The 10,855-nt window shown below is 48.4% G+C and overlaps 1 long non-coding RNA gene across 1 annotated transcript; it reads right to left on the reverse strand.

Annotated features, from left to right (window-relative positions):
* Window positions 1-1,144: 1,144 nt before the first annotated feature.
* Window positions 1,145-9,614, reverse strand: LOC128346539 (uncharacterized). The gene is made up of 3 exons (XR_008317034.1): window positions 9,164-9,614; window positions 1,446-2,346; window positions 1,145-1,232 (listed from the first exon to the last, which is right to left on the reverse strand). It is a non-coding gene; the product is annotated as an uncharacterized LOC128346539 (long non-coding RNA).
* Window positions 9,615-10,855: the final 1,241 nt, after the last annotated feature.

A 10,855-nucleotide genomic window follows, 5' to 3' on the forward strand; every position in this document is an offset into this window, starting at 1 on the left:
CTCCACAATAAGGAATAATGGTCTGGTTCAAATCCCATTATATCCTATGAGCAAATAATAATAATAATTTTCAAAAATTCATAAAAAAATCGTACGAGTGTCCGATTGCTTTGGGGTTTGGATGACAGGTACCCCTGGGTGCCAGCTACCATCCTAGCTACTTTTTCAGCTCCAAACCAGTTCGGTTCAGCTCCGAACCGAACCAGGGGGTGGTTCGGACAAAACCAAAACCGAACCACCCCCTCCCGGTTCGGACCCGGTTCGGACCTGAACCGAACCGGGCAAACCGGTTTTATACACATCCCTAGCATCTACCAAAGGGAAGCGACTTCTCGCCAAAGGCCATTCATTCAGACCCACAAGTCTGCCAGGATCCCAAGCACTAGATGTCCCACCCTCCCCAAAGAGTCACCCCAAGTCTCAAGCATTTCCCAGGAGCCTGGGGCACCTCCTCACCGATGGTGACTCCGGAGACTGCTGGGGAGCCCCCTGCAGGAGCTGGATCTGGATCTGGAGTTGGCTCAATGCGGTGTTTCCATTTAAAGAACCTCCCTCTGGGGGGCTTGCACTTGGCGGAGTCACTGGTGGGGGAGGTCTTAAACAGCCGCCTGCAGCAACGGCAGACTCTTCACAGCCTAGAAGAGAGCAGGGAGAAGGTGAGAAAGCGACCCTTAAGCAGACATTGGCAGGAGAGGGGGCCAATGGGGCAGGGAAGGAGTGCAGAACAGAAGGAGGGGCAGCAATACAGGTAGCCCAATAGGCTTCCAGATGGTGCACCGTCCTCCTCCTGGCTGAGGAATTGGGTCGAGACAGCTGCCCCAACACTTTGGGGCAGAGACCTTTGACATGTGGGGTGTAGTTCTGGTCAGCCCAGCTCAGCCAGATTATGTTAGAGCTGGGAAAGGTGCAGAAAAGGACCATGTACGAGCTGAGGGGTGAATGAAAACCATGTAACCAAAAGGCAGTCCAGTTTTCAGGCACTGCATGACACTTCCTAGCTGGACCAGGCCTATGAGGGGCCCGTGCCCAGGCTCACTTTAAAAATGTATGCAACTACAGTCATGCACACAAAATCATTTACCAGTGTTTAGACACCTCCACACATGTACTACCTACTGTCTGAATAGGGCATACATTGCACTTACCTTCAAGATGCTGATTAAACTCCAGACAGAGGGGGCCTCCTCCAGCAAAGCCCTGATAATCTTCTGGAGCACCTCAATGTTCTTGTTCTATGGGGAGGAAGAAAAGATCAGACATGAGTATATGAGTGACAACCAGTCTTGAGAATGCAACATTGAAAAAGCACTCATGTTTATCGTGGTATTGTATTTCATTCCAGTTGGGACAAGAAACCACCAGGACATATGGAAGTGGGAAAGGATGCTCACAATTAACCTGGAACAAGAGCTCATATATTACATCTCAGAAAACTAAGAAATCACCTGTGCAGGGAGTCAAACCAATTCCAACTGAGGGTCAATTCCAGTTCAAATTCGTGATTCTTTTGGAACTCTCCCATTCAGTGTGGGGTCAAATACTGACTTTCCAAAGTCTTTTGGTAACCAGTTCAAACACGTTGAACCAGTTTAGTTACATTTCCTGCAGAATAATATCCAAACTCTTCAGCTTTCCATGTAACTCTAGAAAAAGACAACCATGGGACTTGACTTGAGAAGAAAGCATCATGCCAGTCTTTCTTTCTGAATGAAACCAATGATGGAATTATGGAACGACGTCTTCTGAACTGGTTACCACTACAGGGCTTCGCTTCTGTTTCCAGTTGGGGCCAACCGGGAGATTTTCAGTTGACACTGAATTCTCCCTTCGTCATAGAACATATTATGACAAAGCAAAACTGTGGCATCCTTACATAGAAAAGATTCTGAAGTGGTCTCAAATGGGACAAGTAGCCCGGGAGTGGAAGCAGCAGGAGTTTGTGGCGCAGGATGGAAAAAGCTCAATAAGAATATCCCTGCGTCCCTGGGTCCAGCTGGTTGACTCTGGACACGGCCAGGTGCAGGACTGCTACTATTAGATTAATTGGCAGAGATGGCTTCATTTCGCTGGAGGAAGAAATCTTAGATTTCATCGTGTGAGGAGGGCTGGTGATCCAGCCCACGGAAGCTCATCTAGAGCAGAGCATCATGGCAACCCAGCAAGTGTTGGGGAATGTCCTGGGCTGGGTGGAGGAAGGCCCTCTACTCAATGGTTCCTGGCCTCCGCCCTTTCTTTCTTTCTTTCTTTCTTTCTTTCTTTCTTTCTTTCTTTCTTTCTTTCTTTCTTTCTTTCTTTCTTTCTTTCTTTCTTTCTTTCCTTCCTTCTTCTGCTTTGCAGTCCTCAGACCTGGAATGGAAAAAGAAACAGAGAGGGGTGGGACACTGTCTTTTGGAATGAAGGCTGGCTACCATTGTTTGGTTACAGCACAAGTCAATAATCCATTGGTAAGACAGCCGGCTTGCTGCCAAATGGCAAAACCTAGCCTGGCTGCTGGGCAAAACTTTGGGGAGGAAGGAATGCTCTGTCACCCATGTCTTGGTCTGTGGAGTCACACCAGCTGACTGGGGATGTGGATGGTAACTGTGCCTGTTGGTGGGGGCTGGCGTTACAGGACTGTAACACAGCAATAAAACCACAAAGAAGACATTGGAAATGTGAATGGCACCTTGTTGACAGTGGGAAGGAAAAGGCTGACCAATGGGAAGACTAGTCCTCCCAGAAAACCAACGGAGAGACTAGCTCTCATCAGATGTAGTTTTATCTGGCTCAGTAGGGCAATGGACTGAAATGACCCTGACACAATTAAAAAGAAATCATTAAAAATCACTTGATTTCCCAATTGCTCTGTGGGTTGAGTGGTGGGTAGCACCCATCATACTAAACCCGCTCTGGTGCCCTCAGAAGCCAGTTATTTATTTATTTATTTATCTTTTATTTATTTATTTGTTTGTTTGTTTATTTGAAACATTTACTCTACCGCCCACTCCGAAGACTCTGGGCAGTGCACAAAAACATGCAAACAAGGCAACATTAAAAATTACATTACAAAAACCTTTTTTTTTTTGCCAAAGGCAGGGGATTGGCGGGGGCATTTTTTGGCGCCCCCTGCCAAGAGGTGCCGGGGGCACGTGCCCCCCCTGCCCCCCCATCGTTACGCCCCTGGATGTAACTGGAAAGGGAGAGGTGGGTCTGTAGGTAGACAGATGCCAAGCCCTGCAAGGCTTTGAAGGTCAGAACCAGGACCTTAAATTGAACTCGGAAGCCAATAGGCAACTAGTGCAATGACTGCAGGAGAGGTGTTACCCCATCATCTTTTCTGGCACCCATGGGAAGGTGAGCCGCTGCATTCCGGACCCGCTGTAGCTTCCTGATCATCCTCAAAGGGAGCCCTAGATAGAGAGCTCATCACGGCAATCACCAAGAAATATTACACACAGACACATAGAGCTGAGCTGCCACTGTCCCTTTCTCTCCACAACACCATCTCACACACAGACTACCAAACCAGAGCTCGAGGAAGGAAGGAAGGAAGGAAGGAAGGAAGGAAGGAAGGAAGGAAGGAAGGAAGGAAGGAAGGAAGGAAGGAAGCCAAGTACTGCTTTTGTCAATCTGATAACCAGCAAAACCAGGTTGTTATACTGACAAGAGAACAGCATTACACTCAGTGCAGAGAAAAGGACATTACAGAATCAAACCTCCTTGCCTCTCCTGAGGCACAGCATGAAGCAGAAACCCCCCCCCCCAACCAAACCATCCCGGAGAAGAAGGTCAGAGTTCCACTGGGTAGGAACCTCCTGAGTGTTCAGGTGTTCAGGCAGGTCCAGCTCAAGCTGCCTCTCCTTCAGCATGCACTGCGCCTTTTCACCCCGGTGGAAATGGCCGGCTATCTTTTGGCGCTTCTCCGCAAGAGCGCCATGGGAGCAGCAGGGGCCCGTAGCCAGGGTGTGTCCCAGGTTGTACATTGCGGCTGGCTATGGGCCCTAGCAGGGCCTGTGTGGTGGGAGCCCCCTATTGCAAGTGCCCTTCGAATCCTGGAGGCTTGGGAGCAGCAGCTGCTGCTGCTGCTGCTAGCCGAGGGAACGCCAGAACCATTGCTGCCAGCAGGAGAAAGGGGGTGAAAGGGGTCGCAGGTACAGCAGCACCATCATCGTCCCAAGACGCTTGGGGTCCTTTCCCCTGCTGACTCATGAAGATGCAGACAGTACCTACTACCCAGTACCTACTACTCAGTAGGTGCAGACGGCATGTCTATGGTCACTAAGGCAGAACTTGAAGTGATCCCACACCAGGCTGCCACCATGCTCACCGGCCCATGGGTGGTGAGGCTGCTGGTTCCTTCAGGGACCCCACCATCACAACTGGAGACTCGCATTGCTAAGGGGGATTGGGGGCATGGTGAGACCAATCTCCAAGCGAGACCACTCTGGTTGGCCTAGCAGCCAAAGCAGTCAGCATCTCCTTCACAACATGTATTCAACATCAGTCAGTCCCTGCTCATACCTTTGGCTAGTTCACACAGAGAGATGCAGCAAGTTCTCATCATCACTGGCAAGAAGCAAGCAGCCTGGCCTCTGTTGGAGGGTTTCCTTGTCTCAGGTTCAGGATTACATGTCAAAAGGATCTTCACTTTCAAAGAGTGTTCTAATCGGAGGCACCTTCAGCAAGTTTCAGGTCTAGATGCAAGTGCCTTACAGTTCTGTGTCCCCCTTGTGAGGAACAAGCAGGCCCAGTGCTACCGTTAGGCCAACTAGGCAGCAGAGTGCAGACCTCAGACCTCAGGGGGGTGCAGAGTGTAGAGTGTCAATGTGTTTGCCTAGGGCGCAAAAGAGTCTGGCACCGACCCTGGGAACAAGTGCATCAACATCCTACTGTTGGTTTTTTCTGCTAGTTAGATTGTCTTCAACATATTCCAAAGCCCAGCTTTCTAGGCCATATGGAAGTTTTGATGCTGTCCATGAGATGTATTTGACATTACGAGAGGGAGGGAGGGAGGGAGGGAGAGATAAACCTCTTCATTTGTCTCTGCTCAGGAGACTTCCATGCTCCTTTTGAATTAGGTCTGCAATTGAACGTACTGTAAGGAAGTTGCTATTATTTGCTCTGCTGTGGAATACAAAACTACACTTCTCTTGAAGATGTGACCACGTTTGTACCACATGAGAAACAACAGACGGATCAGAAAGAGGTGTCAATCCAGCAGAGAGCAGCATGTCTTGACACCATGCAAAACTCAGTAGTGAGAATCCCAAGGAACACATTAGAAGAGAGCCTTTTCTATTGGAATCCTCAACTTCAGTTAGAAACTGTTGTTACAAGCAAAGAAGTGTGTACTGTCCCTCTCCTTGATCTGTCTGACAGCCTTGAGGTGCGTCAGGGAGACGAAAGAGAAGATCATGAATGGTTTTGTGCAAGTGTCATCTGCAGTAACATACAAGAAGCCCACGCGCAAGCCTGTGTTGCCAAAGAGCAGAGCGGAGGGGAGGGCCAGCAGACCCACACACCTTTCTCCTCTGCCTGGTAGGCATGCTGGTCGATGCAAGTCTCTGTGCTTCTCACTTTGGTGGATGGCACCTAGCAGTCAATGCTGCAGCCTACCTCTCTTAGGTTAGATTTGGAGAAGAATGTGGCAGATGCTGGACACCCCTGAACCAAGTTTGTAATCTCCAAAGCCACAAATTCTTCAACACACCAACACACTCTTGCTTTCTCTGTGTAATTCTCCATTAGGATACCATCCCTGTTGGATGCTGTCCTCTTAGGAACCTAGGAAGCTGCCATATACTGAGTCAGACTATTAGTCCATCTAGCTCAGTATTTTCTACACAGAGTGGCAGTGGCTTCTCCAAGGCTACAGGCAGGAATTTCTCTCAGCCCTCTCTTGGAGAAGCCAGGGAGAACAAAGCTAGGAGTCAGTCACTGTATGGCGCACAGTAGGGCCCCTATCCTTCTTATAAACCCCTGGAGGCTGTGCAAAATCAATTTCTTAGGACAATACTAAGAGCACCAAGATGTGCTCATTCTGTGATGTTGAGATTTGATCTGGGTATTCTGAGAATTGAGGCTAGAGCTTGGATGTTGATCCTAGCATTTTGGCTTAGGATAAACTTCTTTCCTCAAGGATGGATTTTGGCCATTTGGGTTGATAGTTTTCAATCTTCTTGGGCCCAGGCAATCCATGCTAAAATTCTTTCATTGGGATTCTCCATGGATTATCTGGTTTTGTTGAGCCATAATCAAGCTCTACAGGCTCTGAAGCAGAGAATCCTGGATAATGAAAAGCAACACGAGTTTTCCATGATCCCAGATCAAAAACAGCTGGACGGCCAAGGTTCCCCAGCCCTGCTTTAGAGCAAGGTATGACCTGCTCCCGTCGGTTGTGCATGTGGGGAGAATAAAGAGTATACCTAGGGAAGATAGAATCTGCCCTTGTGGTTATAGGCAGATTGAAACCATCCAACATGTATTGCTCCGTTGTTTGTTTTACAGAGAGTTAAGACCCTCCCTGATATCTCCTTGTCTGGCACCCTCTCCAGGATGCTTAGAAGACATTTGTGTCTCTTATCTTTGGACAGATCAATCTCCATCTATTACATATAAGGTCGCGAAGTGTTGCTCTAATGCTGTGTGGTTACGTCAGTTTTTTATTTCATGCGTATGTTCTTCCTGAAGTTTTAGTTTCTATTTCTATTTCTTGTTAGCAATTGCTAGTTAAGTCTTTGATTGGTACTGTATGTGACCGATGTTTTATTATTTTCTAGCAACTGTTAATCTTTTGTAGGATTTATTTATTCTCCCATTTTTAGTTGTTTTATAAGCTGACCATGGGTCGTGAATAAAATATCTGTCTATCTACAGTATCTATCTATCTATCTATCTATCTATCTATCTATCTATCTAATATGCCATTACAAAGTAAAAACCTCTGCTAGAAGTCAGTGAGCTGGTTTTGTTGTTGTTAGCAAATAGGCAACACCAAAACTATTTTGTGAAAATATACCAATAACAACATTTAGAAAAATCTACCAGCACCTGGGGAATTCTCCCCACCCTGCTTTCCACTTTCATTTTGTCGGCGCTGTGTCATTTTTCTCCCCCTTCACACTCTCTTGCTTCGTAGTTGTCCAAGTCGCTAAGTGAGGTTACATGAAGAGGACCAGAAAGGGCCAGCACCAACGTGCCTCCTGGCCATTATAAGTAGGAGGATCCATGGAGAACAGGGCTTGCCTGTAAAGCAGAACCCGTTTTAGCCCTTCCAGAGATGGTGATATGAAAGGAAACCCCTTCATTCATTCCCTGGGCCTGCTTTGGATCTTCTTTACAAAGATCATGGGAGCATTGTGGAATTAAAAGGGCATGGCTGAAGTTGTCCTCAGGTTGAATTCAAACCCAGTTATCCATGGATCCTATATCTGTGGTTTAGCATATCCGTGGTCGGGCAATTGACACCCGACCCCGGCTTACACGGAAAAGAAATGGTTAATTTCTGTGTATCCACGGTATGGAGATGCCCGAAAATATCCTCCAAAAATATTTCCAGATGCCGTTTTGTAAAAGGGAGCTCATTAAGTTTTTAAAAACACTATTTTCTGCAAAAAAAATTGCTGAATAATGGAAAGGACTAAGACGGGGGTGGGTGGGTGGCTAGCTGGGTGCCCACAGAGCACAGTAGGGTGCTTTATTTCACTCTTTTAAACGTTCTGTGGCCATTTCCCCAGCAATTTTTTCATTGACTTAATGCCTTGGTATATGCCGTTTCGGAATCGGTGGTTGTAGCGGAGAATGGAACCCTCCCAGATACTGAGGTCCGCCTGTATATCCCTTCCTTGAGCGGTATGGGATCCAGCCACAGACAAGCGCACTCTTCCAGAAACATACAAACTGGGACCGAGTGTTGAGACAGTGCAGTACAAGACTAACAAGAAGTCTGCAATGGGGAAGTGACTGAAAAGGTGCAGCTTGACACACCTCCTCACATAGGCAACAAGGAGAAGGAATGACCAACTTCTGCATCCTATAGCTGTCCACACTGGAGCCAGTGTGGTGTAGAGTTGGACTAGGACTGGGGAGCCCCGAGTTCAAATCCCTGTTCAGCCATGAAGCTCATTGGGTGACTCTGGGCCAGTCACTCATTTCTCAGCCTAACCTACCTCACAGGCTTGTTGTGAGGGCAAACCTAACCACAGACACCGCTTCAAACACAGGAAGCAATGAAGAATCCACCTTCCCTTTTGATGAAGCCCCCCAAAGGTAAACCAAACCGACAGAAAGCAGCTCTCGTCAAGGAGGTGGCTGCACCGCTGCTGACCCACCAGGCATGGAAAGGGCCTTGATGGATGCTCAGCAACTCCCCTGTCTTTGCGGTGCTGGGAAGTAAGCAGAACCAGGGAGTTTCATTACACTCCTGGTGGGCTATGAGGGGTGGGGGTGGCACAAGCCCTGCAGATCTGGACTCCTGGAAACATTTGTCCATCCAGGGCAATCTCAGAATCAAGATTGGGATGACACTAGTGTTAGTCTAAAGGTCTCGCAGAAGTCGAGATGTGGTAACTTCAATCAATGGACAGCTCGGGCTTCACGGAGACTTCCGATCTTCGGTCTTGTCTGTGCCTTCCATCCTCCTCCTAGTTATCTCCCTCTGGGATGGATGGTTTGTCCCCACCCCCCTAAGAAACCCTTTAAAACATACCAGGATGGCAACACGGATTCAGCACAAGGCATTCGCTGCCCACAGTTCTGGCTGGTCCCCACAGAGAGAGGCAGCAAGGAGGACTCACCACCCCTCAGGCAGGAAGAAGCCGGTCTTTCCAAGCCAGATCCCTTTCCTCCTGGGTGTGTGTCAGGACTCCTGCCAGAGGCCCAGGGGGAGCGGGGAGGAGTTCCCTCACTGGGGTGGGATCCTTGCCCGGAAGGGATTCCCAGGAGGCTGCTGCCACCATCCACTTTATTATTTTGATGTGGGGAAACACGCTCCCCATATCCGGTGCGTGGGGGTGGGGGATTAAGGGGCCAAACCCTCCCCCAAAGGGCTGAGCAGTCCTCGGCCTCCAAAGGCAGGTGCCGAAGGCAGACCCAGAGCAGCCAGGATTTCGTTTCGGATTCCAAGGAAAAGCGGTGCAGTAAGGACTTTTCATCAAAGAGATGACCAGAGAGAGGTCTCAGTAACCTGGCAATGTAGATCCCCAGCGATCCGTACAGAAGAACGACTTCCCTCCGGAGGCCTTGCACGGATGTCCTGGTCCTTCTTCCTCACAGCCTGCGGCCTTCCCATCTCCCCAGCAGCTCTCGGCCTGCTTCTTCCTTGGGGTCCTCCTCCTCCTCCTCCTGGGACAGACTCACCAGGAGACCAGAGCTTCTGCTGGGGGTGGAGCCAGGAATCCCGCCCAGTCCTCTGAGCTGGTCCCTTTGATTTGGCTCTAAGCGAGGCCTAGTCCTCCCTCCAGTCCTTACACTGTAATGCTACATTGTGCGTTATCACCTCTTCAGGATGACTAGTCCTCATTGTCCTAGATGTCACTGACTGCAGATGCCTCCCTAGCTGAGCAATTAGCTGGCCAGCAAGATTCCTGGGAAGAGGCAAAGGGTGCCCTAACAGCTCATCCAGAGAGAGGAGGGGGGTTTCGTTTGGTTGTGTAGCACCAGCTTTTCCAATCACACAGTCACAATTGTTGGAGATGGAGTTCCAGTGCATCGACCTCTTGCACCAACTATCCTAATGATGACCACTAGGGGCATTGGGAGTAGAGGTCGTGAGTGGGGGTCTCCCTCAACTCTTCTATCTGCCTCTACTCTGTGAGCCCTGATCTGACTCTTCCGCACTTCCTGTGCTGATGAGACTCAATCCTTCCTTTCCTCTTAGAGAACCGATGGAAACATCTGTCTCCCTCCTTACCTATTCATCATGTTGGCCTTTAGATTAGGGTTAGGCTTTCCTATCCAAGTGTACTTCACCAATCAATGCTTAGTATTCAGTTCAACAAGAATCTCCATGCATTTTCTCTAAAGAGCTGCAACAACTAGACCATCCTCTGCTACCTACTCTGGACGGGAGTGTGTGCTCATTCCTTAGTGCTCTGCTGCTTTACCTACTGGGGGTGAAAATTAACAACCTCCAACAACAATCACTGACGTCTGTGTTCTACATTGCTTCCTCTTTTGCCTGGTTTATTTTTCTTCCCTGCAGAAAATGTATGGAGGCTAGAAAAGTGATCTTCCCCTGACATTTGCAAGAGTGGGAAAGGCAGAAACACCACTGGAGAGACACAACCCAATCAATCAGGGCGTCTAGAAGGAAGGGCACGGCCTGCTCCCCACCCGTTAAAATGTTGAAAGTTTATCTTTATGGAAGGCTGCAGTGCCCAGGCTGACGCCTTGCCTGCACATGCTAAAAGCGATGTGCTTGCATGGTGGCCCGTTTGAAGAACTACTCCGCGAGAAAGAAAATAAGATTCCAAGAGCAGAATTACATTATCAATTGATTTATTTTATTTCATGTATTTCTGTACCACCCAAAACTTATGTCTTTGGGAGGCTTACAATAAACAGTACACATTATATAAAAATAAAACATTAATAGAATGTATTGTCCTTGGTATGAAAATGTGAAAGCCACCAATTTTTGTGTGATACTGAAAACAAAATCCCGCAATTAATACATCCTTTATTGGGTCTTTCTGGCAAAATGAAGGGAGCATCTCAGAACGGAAAACTTCTTCTGGCCATGACTTCCTGATGGGGGAAAGAAGGGCTGGATAAGGGCCACAACAGGTGGTTGTGTCTTATAGACAGGTCAGTCGAGCTGAATGATGTCTTCCCATTCATCAATGGGACCGATCCCATTGGCCTGTACATTGGGTAG

Source organism: Hemicordylus capensis, chromosome 2 (assembly GCF_027244095.1).
Source record: "Hemicordylus capensis ecotype Gifberg chromosome 2, rHemCap1.1.pri, whole genome shotgun sequence".
In the NCBI taxonomy this organism is placed as follows: domain Eukaryota; kingdom Metazoa; phylum Chordata; class Lepidosauria; order Squamata; family Cordylidae; genus Hemicordylus; species Hemicordylus capensis.